We start from the raw sequence: 12,384 nt of genomic DNA, 5'->3' as shown, positions 1-12,384 counted from the left end.
TACTAACCCAAAATTACCAGTCCATCCCATTCCCCCTGGGCAACCACAAGTCTGTTCTCCATGTCCATGGTTTTCTTTTCTGTGGAAAGATTCCTTTGTGCCGTATATTAAATTCCATATATAAGTGATATAATATGGTATTTGTCTTTATCTTTCTGACTTACTTCACTTAGTATGAGAGTCTCTAGTTCCATCAATGTTGCTGCAAATGGCATTATTTTATTCCTTTTTATGGCTGAGTAGTATTCCATTGTGTATATATTTTCTACTCCCTTTTTCATCTTGTGACAAAAACACTGAGAACCAGAGAGACATAAGCTGGCACCAAACAGCTGATTGCTTACCATTTTACATCTTCCTTCTAGTCCATATGTTTTTGCTTTTAGATGTGAAACACTTGACAAGAGGGAGGAGCAATAAACATGACTTAAAAAAGTCATAAGTCCCACACTTTGTACACCTTTGTTTAGTGCTAAGCAATCGTACCTGCTGAAGAATAAACATAAGACAACTTGATTTGGAGTTTGATCTTCCAACCCTGCTAATCTCCAAAGGGGGACAGAGGGAAGATTTTATCCAGATGAATATAAAAAAAAATACCTCATAACTTAATGTGCTAATTAAGTTTCCTCTGATTCAAGGATCAGAATCTCCACTCAAGCTCAGTTTCAACAGAGGAGGATTTATTTTAATGATACAACAGAGATATGGAGAGATTCAAACAAAGCACATCTGGGCTTCACAAGGACTAGAATCAGGAACTGAAAAATCCAGCAATGAAATCTTTCTCCATTTACGAGGAGCTGTGGGTTTTTCTCTCCTGGTTTCTCTCTCACACAGGCACACACACTTGTCCCCACAACTCCTCCCCTCCAGCTACTTCCTCTAATGATTCTTATTCTCATGCCTCAAATAACCTTCACTCATAACCTTTCAGTTCTAGTAACCCTTTCCAATCAAGAATTTCCTGTTTCTCTAACACCAAGCTCTCAAGAGCAGAATCCATTGGAACCATTCCAATTCACACTAGACCAGACAAGTCATAAATTGTTAGAAACTATACAGTTAGGTCAAGCTCACATCTTTTGTTCAATCAGTTGTGGCAAGGACCAGGGTCACAGAGCCCACACACACTTAGTAGGGCTGGGAGAGGGACTGGTCCCTGCAGAAGAGGATATGTGTAAGGTAAGCAGTAATTCACATACCTAGGGCTTCCAGAATAGTCCACTGGAAAGTGAAGGAACATATTACATCATTTTCTATACAACTCTAGTTTATCGATTGATATATTTTAAAGTAAATTTAACTAGTACTGACTTGAATTCACAATTGTTTACCTATGAGACCTAAGAAAGTAAAATAATCTTTCTCGGCTTCATTTCTATCTTCTACAAATGGCAGAAATAATATTTATCACCAGATCAAGGGTTAGCAAACTAGGATCAGAGTGCCATCTCCTGCAAGCTGCCTGTTTTTGTAAATAAAGCCACGCCCATTTGTTTATGTGTTATAAGGTAACAATGACAGAGCTGAGGAGTTGGAATAGAGACCTTATGTTCCATAAACTCTAAAATATTTACTATCTGGGGAGTTCCCATTGTGGCTCAGCAGAAACAAATCTGATTAGTATCCATGAGGACACAGGTTCCATTCCTGGGCTTGCTCAGTGGGTTAAGGATCCGGCATTGAGGAGAGCTGTGGTGTAGGTTGCAGACTCAATGAGCTGTTGTGCAGGTCGTGGCTCATATCCTGAGTTGCTGTGGCTGTGGTGTAGGCCAGCCGTTATAGCTCTGATTCGACCCCTAGCCTGGGAACCTCCATATGCTGTGGGTGTGGCCCTGAAAAGACAAAAAATTAAATAAAAAAATAAATTTACTATCTGGACTGAACTGTGTCCCTCCCAAATTCAAATGTTGAAACACCAGCTGCCCACAGGATGGATGGTATTTGGAGATGGGGTCTTTGGGAAGTAAACAGGTTTAGCTGAGGTGTTGAGGGTGGGACTTGCGTGATATGATGAGTGCCCTTATAAGAAGAGGAAGATGGAAATCTCTCCCTATACCAAGAAGGCGACCATATTTAAACCAGAAATCAAGCAAGCCCTCTTCAGGATTCAACTTATCTAGCAACTTGATCTTGAATTTTCAGCCTCCAGAACTGTGAAAAATAAATGTCTGTTGTTTACGATGCCCAGTTTAAGGTATTTTGTTATGGCAGCCTCAAAATACACAATCTATCCTTTTAAGATAGAGTTTGTTGATCATTGCCTAGATTATTGTGAAGATTCATTCTGATAGCGTCTCCCTAAGCACATAGCCTGGTGACCACACATTCCCTTCAATGTGTATTAAATTCCATTTGCTGCACTCAGAACACATTCAGGGCTCTAAGAACATATACCTTTTTTTGGGGGGGGGGAGGAAACTAACCCACAAATTCGAGATCAAGGAAATGGTTTTTATGCATTTAATATACTCTTGAAATCTTTGCAGGTTTTCAGTTAATCTGTTAAATGTAGCTGTGTGTTCATAACTTAATTTGTATATTTTAGCCATTTGCTTTAATGCAAGTAATTGGCAGGTACCACATTAATACACAAAGGTAGTTAATGCCACATATAAAAAAAGCATATTTAGTTCTTTATTATTTCTGCTAAATAATATAATGCACAAATCATAGAACTGAAGGGCCTGAAAAGATGTGTGAAGGTGGAGTTATTCATCCCTCAGCTTCTGGGCAGCACTTCACATCAATTATCCTACAAAAATCATTGTACGTTAGTCATTAAAATCACCAGATAATGAGATTCCACAGAATCCCTTGGTAATATGCACCAGGGCCTCACAATTCTTTTATTGGGGTATTTTCCCGAAATGGAGCCCAAATTCTTCCTGCTGCTCGGTCTTTTCATCTTGTTCTCAAAGGTCCGAGCTGCTCCACCTGAGTCTGTACGTGGCACAGAGCCTCTGAAATGATTGCTTCTTTCCTTCCTTCCATGTGAAGGGGATCAAGAGCCACCCTGGACCTTGAAGATCCTGCTTCTACAGCCAGGACCACAACCGATCCGGGGGAAGAAGAATAAAGCCACCTTTCAGGAGCCTCTAGAGGTGAGGCAGAGAGGCTTCTGGGACAAAGAATATATTTTTCCTCTGTCGTGTACTCAGGGACCCTTACCTTTTTTCTAACTATAAGGCAAGAAGGTTGTCATGGGTAGAGTGTTCTAAACAGTATCACCATCTACACAAAAAGCAGGTCATCTCATTGGTATGTTCAGTGATGTTTTCTTTTAATATTTGAAATATATTTCATTCAACCTGTATCTTTGGATGTCCTCAGAGTAAAATGCTTAAAAGGTTGAGAAAAATTAACTGTTTCAGGACAAGAGTGGGGGATTTAATCATCCTATCAAATAAGTTTGCTTGCCTGAAAACACTTTCTGAGCAGATCAGGCTAACTAAAAACATACTCAAATAGATGTCTATGAAAACACTGTAGCTAAAAGTAAGATGATATAAGTGAAGGTATGATTAAAAAAGCATTTCTGGGGTGGGGGAGGAAAGGATTGGGAGTTTGTCATTAGCAGATACAAGCTAGTATATATGGAATGCATAAACAACAAGGTCCAACTGTAGAGCACTAGGAACTATATCCAATCTTGTGGGATAGATCATGATGAAAAAAATGTATAACTGAATCGCTTTGCCTACAGCAGAAATTAATACAACACTGTAAATCTACTACGCTTCAATAAAATAAAGACAAACAACAACAGTATTTCTATTTTTCTCTATCTTCCCAGAAAAACATTTTTTTCAAAAAAGGATGAAAGCACACGTTCATTACTTGAGATGATTCTTCTCATTTTAATGATTAAATTCAAATAGAGTGTGGGGGCTTACCTGCCATTCCTTGTGTCTCCACTTTTCCACGTGCCTGTAATCACAACCTATCAGAACCTCAGCACAGACAGGCTATTTCTGCTGTTTATTTGCCATCAGTCATTAGGCTCGGTGACAAGAGGAGCTACCCAAAGAATTCACAGTTGAAGATGAACCTCTATGTCAAGGCAGAAAAAGAGATGGAGGCTTCTAGGTAGCAACAGAGCTGTTGAAGAGTGAGACCAATGACATTTTTTGATAAGACTGGTTCACTGAACTCTGAGATAGATCCATTCACCTCTATCTTGGGAACTTTTAAATAGACAGTTGTCAAAGAAGCAAACCATTTGGTGCATACAGAAGGACATGGAAACAAACCAGTAACCACTGGAATGTTTCTTGGTAACTATATCATATAAGCTAACTAACGTTTTGTCAGTATTTCTTTGCAGATATAAATAATTAGATAATGGCTACATTCCTATAAATATACATGAGTTTATTTCTTTTTTCTTTTTTTGGGGGGTGGGGGTAGGGGGGCATTCCCCCAGCATGTGGAAGTTCCCTGGCCAGGGATCGAAGCCTCACCATGGCAGTAGCCAGAGATATAGCAGTGGCAATGCCAGATTCTTAACCTGCTGAGCCACCAGGGAACTCTAATATGAAGTTAAAACAGATATTTTTTGGATGATTTTAGATCATAATTCACTCCTTTTTAAGTATGTAGTGTTTTTAGGTTCAGTCACTGGATAGTTCATATGAATGACAATGTTTAAATTACCGGCCTAATGCATAGTTATTAGCTAAAATGGGTCAGATGGCTTTTTACAACTGAGCCATAAGCTTTTATTTACTGTTTCAAGGACCTTTGAAGAAATAGATGAAAGTAATTTCATTTCGATCCAGGTAAAAGTTTGAAACTGTAAGTATTCCCTCCTAAAAATCTGTTTCCAGTTTTAGAATACCATCAACATTTGTACCATTTTCTTAAAGAAGAATCCAGGATGAATTTTTAGGTTAGATGGATTCAACTTTCAAATTTGATTAATGAAATATGTTATATGCGAAAGGCTACTGATTTTTAATTTAGTTCCCCATCACATCCTCACCAGAGCACTGTGAGAGGCACCTGTAATCATGCTAATTTCAGGCAGGTTCATAATGTCCTGGAGATTTGTATATTTCAAATTGGATTAATCATCACCTCCCCTCCACTCAACCCCTGATCAAGCAATCCCCCCTTCCCTATCCCTTTCTTTCTATTAATGGCACCACCATCCTCCCAGCCACTTAGACTCAAAACCTCACCGTCATGATTGTCATATTTATTTTCTTGCCTGATATTTAATCAAACGACAAGTACCCCCATTCCTACCTTTGTAACATTTCTTATATCCGTTCTTCCCCTATACTGCTTTATTTCACTAATTCATGGATTTCTGCCCTTTAGCTCAAACCAGGGACTTGTTCTGAAGTCCAAAAAGTTCTGATAACCCAAAAGTTTGGTTTTTGTTTGTTTTAAAATCATTTACAACCTGAAATGACATGATTTTATAGACATGATTTGTAATATTTAGGTTGAATTTATCTGGAAAAATATTAATGGGAGCCTCTCTGGATCCCAGTGTTGTCCAGTATATGCCTTGTAGCACCTTTCCAAAATCTGTAAAACTATTTTTTTTTGGTCTTTTGTCTTTTTTAGGGCCACACCTACGGCATATGGAGGTTCCTAGGCTAGGGGTCCAATTGGAGCTGTTGCTGCCGACCTACACCACAGCCACAGCAATGCCAGATCTGAGCCGTGTCTGTGGGCTACACCACAGCTCACGGCAAAGCAGGATCCTTAACCCACTGAGCGGAAACTCCAAAATCTGGAAAACTCTAAATCCAAAATATACCTGACTTCAATGGTTTCAAAGGAGAGAAAGTGGATTTTAGTTATTATAATAATCTCTTTAAGAAGGCTTTACATGGAGTTCCCATCACGGCTCAGCGGTTAACGAATCTGACTAGGAACCATGAGGTTGCCGGTTCGATCCCTGGCCTTAATCAGTGGGTTAAGCATATAGCATTGCGGTGAGCAGTGGTGTGTGTAGGCCACAGACTCCTCTTGGATCTGGTGTTGCTGTAGCTGTGGTGTAGGCTGGCGCCTTCAGCTCCAATTGGACCCCTAACCTGGGAACCTCCATTTGCTGTGGGTGTGGCCCTAAAGACAAACAAAAAAGGTTTTACTTATAATTTGTTTTTCCTTCCTTTAATCCATTCTGTATATTTCTGTCAGAGGAACCTTTCGGAATATATTTGCTCCAAAACTGTAGTCTTTAGCAGACACTTTCACCCTCATATTTTGGCATTCAGGCCTTTTGTGATCTGGCCTATTTTTTGTACCCACAGTGGGTAGATCCTAAAGGACATCAGATTACATATTGACTAGCTTTGAGAAATATATCCACAGTTAAGCATCATGCCCAAATCACTTTATATACTCATGGGTTAGCTATTGTTGGACAAATTAAAGAATGAGTAACTAGCCAAGAAACGACTGAACAAAAAAAATGAACAAGTATTGGTCTGAAAATGTGTAAGTGGCAGTCATGAATGGCAAATTTTAGTTTATAAATCTATGCCAAGTGTTGGTCAGGCTCTATTTAGAGTCAATTTTGGAATTCCTTGACTCAGGAGAAATAATGAAATTTTAGAAAAGATCTTGAGAAGGGGCAAGGAAACAGTAAAGGATTGCTATTAAGAAAATCTAAATAGCTTTATTTTTCTTTTAAGTGAAGAGGAAAACAAAGGAAGGGAGTTGTATGAAAGGCTGCCACAGAGGCCTTGACTTACTAACTGCCTACTCGATTAACCAAAGAAAGGGCAGAGGAGAGGGAGGGCTTACAGTATGACACACTCAGTAAGAATATACAGGGGCTGTCAGGGCCCACAGCAGGCTGCCTCTCCTAACGCTGATGAAAACTGGTTTAAACACAGTAAGAAGGATTTGGTTTATACTAAAAAAGTGAATAGGAATTCATGCCATGATGCAGTGTGTTAAGAATATGACTGCAGCGGCTCTGGTCACTGTGGAGGTGCAGGTTTGATCCCTGGCCTGGGGCAGTGGGATGAAGGAAACAGCATTACCACAGCTGTGGCATAGGTCACAGCTGTGGCTCTGATTCAGTCTCAGGCCAGGGAACCTCTATATGTACCATATAACAAAATTATATGGTGCCACCATATAACAAAATTAAAAACAAAACAAGAAAAATGGAAAACCAATGTGGATATATTTGGACTGCAATTTGAGGGATTTCAGTTATGCCTATTGAAGAAACAGATTTAAATTAATAGAATATATAGACTAGAATAGATCTGAGTAACTTTCGAGTAACCAATTTATTTGAGGGATAAGCCAAAAAGAAATTCATAAAAGGGGTTAGAGATATTAAAACACACATATGGCAATTTCATTTTATTTTTATTTTGACCTCTAAAAGAAAAATAGAGACACCTTTCTGCTTGGAATCATTTAGAACCATTCTAGTTTGCTAGTAGGCAAGCAAACTTCCAAGAGCTTTTTGCATAGTCTTTTGTAATGGAGGATTCTGAGGAACTATATTCAAAGGGTATTGGGAGGGGAGAAAGGCAGGCAAGCAAGCTACTGGTGACAGAAATAGAAGCAGTAGAAGGGTTTGTGATCCTTTTGACAATTCATAAGGAAAGCTTCATCTGTCATAACCTTAAGCACAGTAGAGTATCTACGAATACTGCAATAATGGTGGCTTATATTTGAATCACCTAGTCAGCAGCTCTGGTCGTATCAATATGACATATATGAATGGACCCTCTCAACTCACATTTCAATCTTTCACTTCCCTCCTAACCCAGGACTTTAATGACTGCCAAGCTTCAACGTTTTCTTGCATGTGCTCATCTCCATCATGCTCTTCTGACAGCTTATTCAAACAAAAGGAATATGACTAAACTCCCTGAGCAGGACACAGGGAGTTCTAGTGCTGAGACGCAAGCCAAATTTACAATTTAAAAATAAATTCCAGCCATGTTCAATAAATTACATATTGCATACTATAAGAATTACATTATTATTGCCATAATAATATATGGCCGTTATTAGAATTACAGCAATAACATATGCAGCTGCTAATGGACTTATAACGTAGCAGGCCATTGGGAAATAAAAACGAACTATATTTTTTCCCGTTACCAAACAAATGCTGCTATAATCTACACTGTAATTTGAAACTGAGTAGTTATAAGTAGAAGTTTATACCAATATTTGCTATGCATATATGGGCCTCTGTCACATAATTTTCTACTAAAGTTAAATAAGAGGAAAATATTACATACAAACTGTTCCTATATACCCAAACTGTTTTGATTATTTTGACTGACTAAACTGGCTAAGTCAAGTTACAAAATTAAAAAAAAAGGTGAACTCAACCAAAAGAAGTCAGAGAGGTCAAAACAATAATCAAGTGAGTCGAAAATTGAATTGTAAGTTCTTTTTTTTGTTTCCTGAAGAGATTGATTTGACTGGTCAAGTCACTCAAAAGAGTCAAACCAGTCTGTGTGTATAGACATAGCCAGAGTATTTAGCTATACCTAGCTCAATGGAAAAAACAGTAACACTACTTCACATTTATTAATCAAGCTGATAGTTGTACAAACTCTCTGAGGTGGATAGGACAAATATATCCATTCCTGTTTTTAAGCTGAAGAGTTTTAGAAAAAGTGGTTAGAGTGTATCATCTACAACTGCATTACAGACCACCCCAAAACACAGTGACTTCAAACAATGATTTATTCTTTCTCACAATTCTGTGAGTTGAATGGATTCAGCTACACAGTTCACTTGCTCCATTTGGTATAGACTTAGGTCATTCATGAAGTTGCATTTAGCTGGGAGCTTGACTGGGGATGAGATACCCAAGGTGACTTCTCATCCACAAAGCTCTCCCTCTCTACATAGCTAATCAGTATTTAATAGCTCAATCTGAGTTTCTTTCTAACAAGGCAGTTGACATCAAGGTAGATACATCCCAAGAGGATGCCTGCAATGTGGAAGCATTCATGGAGCCTCTGATTGCATCACACTTGCTAAGATCTCACACTCAAAGCAAGCTCAGCATCAAGATGGGATGAAATTCAAGAAGGGAACGAATATCAGGAGATGTGATTCCTTGGGAGTCATCATGTGACATCCTACCACAACACGGTCAGTATGTTGCAGGGCAAGGATTAAAAGTAAGGCCTCCTTAACGTAGTTTTCTTCCCATCAGACAAAGCTGACTCCCCAGTGTCACATTTGACCTTTCTGTACTAATATTAAGCGTATTAGTCATTTTAGCATAGGTTGTGTCTTTAAATTCAGACTAAAGAGGACAGTTGCATATATGCTTTGAAGTTGCCCATTAAATTTACCTTCCAGTATTAATTCTAGTCATTTTTATTTAAGAAGGAAATCTGAGACAAACATGTCTTTGCTAGTTTTCATGTGTCTTCATTTCCGATAATTTAAAATCTTACGAAGACCCAAGAATGACCTTACTATCTAGCATCTTGCTTTACACTGGGAGGGAGAACTAGAATTGTTAATTCCTGTATTGAATAGCTGAGGAAACTGAGAATCAGAATGTTGAGTTACTTGCTCAGGATCTCAGGTTTATGAGGAAGGCTTCCTGATTCTTTTTTTTTTTTCTTTTTAGGGCCTCACCTGTGGCATATGGAAATTTCTGGGCTAAGGGTAGAATCAGAGCTGCAGCTGCAGGCCTACAGTGCAGCCACAGCAACGACAGATCTGAGCCGTACTTGTACAACACCAGATCCTTAACCCACTGAGCGAGGCCAGGGATTGAACTTGTATCCTCATGGATACTATGTTGGGTTCTTAACCCACTGAGCTGCAAAGGGAACTCCAAGGGGGAGGTAGTTCTTGCTCTGGAAGAACTCATGGTCTCCTGGGAATATATTTGCATAAACCTGAGAACTTATCAACACAAGTTTCTCCACCTGCTGATTGTTTATAGCACAGATCGACGGTGCTGTATTTGTTAGAATTTGAGGAGTTCCATGTCTTGTAACACAGCTAAAGTACACCCCAAAGCAGCAGTTCTCCAGCTTATTGATCTCAAAAATCCCTTTCATGTCTAAATATTTTTAAGAACCCCAAAGAGCTTTTGTGATACAAATCACACCTATCAATATTTACTGTGTTAGAAATTGAAATCGAGAATTTTCTACTATCATAAGCACATAAAAGCATACATTCCGTCAGCTGTCAGAATGACTCCACCATCCCATGTGACTCTGCTGTCGTACATGCCACTGTACCCTCTGTAGGAAATAGGAGGGGGGGGAGTAAATCCCATCTTGTTTATTATTACGGAAATTGTTTTGACCCTGAAAGAGGCTCAGGGGCACTTAGGGGCTATTAAATCACATTTTAAGAACTGCTATTCCAAACAATTTAATAAATAGTGCGAATAATGTGATTATTAAACATCTCTTTATTTTTACTCCTAAGCCGACAAGAAATTAAAATTTATCCTTAGAGAATAAAACTGAAGTAAGAGTTAAAATCCAGAGAAGGAAGGGAAAATTGAGCCTGGGAGTGTCTGTCCATCTTTGGTGATTAATGGATTTACTTAGACAGATATGCTGGGTGGAGAAGTCACAAGAACAGATTGGAGCTAGCCCAAAGTGGTTGATTCCATAGGTGGCAATGCCACTGGCCCTCAGCTTTCTGCCAAGGCCCTAAATAGACATGGTATGAAGGAAAAGACCTGCCTCCAGAAAGGCAAGTGAGGAAATTTTCTCTCAATACTGGTCTTGGATGGAAGGAAAAAAAAAACTCCCCAAAATTCATAACCACAAGTTTACCCTTTTGTGGGTTTTCAGCCCATTTTGGCTATACCGTTTTCTGAGGTGGCTGGTGTTTCCAGATACTAGGGCAAGCACAAATGCAAATGGTACCTGAAGGAGCACGCTTTTAACATGAGCCCCCAAGATTTCCCATACACATGTCATTAAAAAAATATGCTCTCAATTTAAAACAAAATCATAAAATACAAGCAAATTGCTGAGTTAGATGGGTGAAGGCCACAAGAATAAAGAATATACAGTAAGAAGGTTTAGCATGCTTATACAAATAAAAGGTTTGAATCACTAATTATTAGAAAACTGCAAATCAAAACTATAGTGAGGTACCACCTCACACTGGTCAGAACGGCCACCATTAACAAGTTTACAAACAACAAATGCTGGAGGGGGTGTGGAAAAAGGGAAACCCTCCTTCACTGTTGGTGGGAATGTGAGTTGGTAAAACCACTGTGTAAAACAGTGTGGAGGTTCCTCAGAAAACTAAATATAGAACTACCATATAATCCAGTAATCTCACTCCTGGGCATTTATCTGGGCAAAACTGTAATTCAAAAAGATACATGCACCCCTATGCTCATTGCAGCACTATGCACAATAGTCAAGACTTGGAAACAAACTAAATGTCCATCGAGAGATGAAGAATTAAGAAGATGTGATATATACGTGCAACGGAATACTACTCAGCCATAAAAAGAATGAAATAATGGAATTTGCACAACATTGATGCAACTAGAGGTTCTCATACTAATTGAAGTAAGTCAGAAGGAGAAAGACAAATACCATATGTTATCACTTATATGTGGAATCTAAAATATGGCACAAATAAACCTATCTACAAAACAGAAATTGACTCACAGACATAGAGAACAGATTGTGGATGCCAAGGGGGAGAGAGTGGGATGGACTGGGAATTTGGGGTTGGTAGATGAAAACTATTACATTTAGAATGGATAAGCAACGAGGTCCAGCTGTACAGCACAGGGAACTATATCCAGTCTCTTAGGATAAAACATGATGGAAGATATTACAAGAAAAAGAATGTGTGTGTGTGTGTGTATGTATGTGTGCATATATATATATATATATATATATATATATGACTGGGTCACTGTGTGGTAGGGTGGAAATTAGCACAATACTATAAATCAACTATACTTTAATTAAAAAATCTTTTTAATTAAATAAAAGGTTTGAAAATTTATCAAATGATCAGTCTAATCTGAAAAGGAATAAAATAGAATTTCTAAATAAAATAATCAAATAACTTGGAGACTTATAGAAATTATACTCTTTGAATATTACACAAATATTGCACAAATTGTACATGACACTATAGATCAAATGGAATTCTCACATACTGCTAATAAGAGGGTAAACTGGTAAAACCACTTTGGAATACAGTATGTCAATATTCACTGAAGCTGAATGATACATACTCTATGACAAAACAATTCTTCCAGGTATAAAAAAAAAAAAAAAACTCAACATAGGCTCACCACAAGAGTATGCAAGAAACTGTATAGCAGCTCCATTCATAATGGATATAAATGTTTATTTTCTTATATAAAAGTTCATCTAGCTCTACACTTAGGATTTTCATTTTTTCCTGTGTGTG

General features: G+C 38.3%; 1 long non-coding RNA gene across 1 annotated transcript in view; it reads right to left on the bottom strand.

The window, feature by feature from the left end:
* Window positions 1-2,489: 2,489 nt before the first annotated feature.
* LOC125112367 (uncharacterized) overlaps window positions 2,490-12,384 on the bottom strand; it is an 83,773-nt gene continuing 73,878 nt past the window's right edge. Inside the window, exons 2-3 of the long non-coding RNA XR_007131130.1 lie at window positions 3,900-4,104; window positions 2,490-2,758 (exon numbers count right to left, since the gene is read on the bottom strand). This is a non-coding gene — a long non-coding RNA (uncharacterized LOC125112367). The remainder of the gene's footprint in view (window positions 2,759-3,899; window positions 4,105-12,384) is intronic.

This window comes from Phacochoerus africanus, chromosome 1 (genome assembly GCF_016906955.1).
Source record: "Phacochoerus africanus isolate WHEZ1 chromosome 1, ROS_Pafr_v1, whole genome shotgun sequence".
Lineage (NCBI taxonomy): Eukaryota > Metazoa > Chordata > Mammalia > Artiodactyla > Suidae > Phacochoerus > Phacochoerus africanus.
This window is presented reverse-complemented; position numbering and strand designations above follow the sequence as displayed.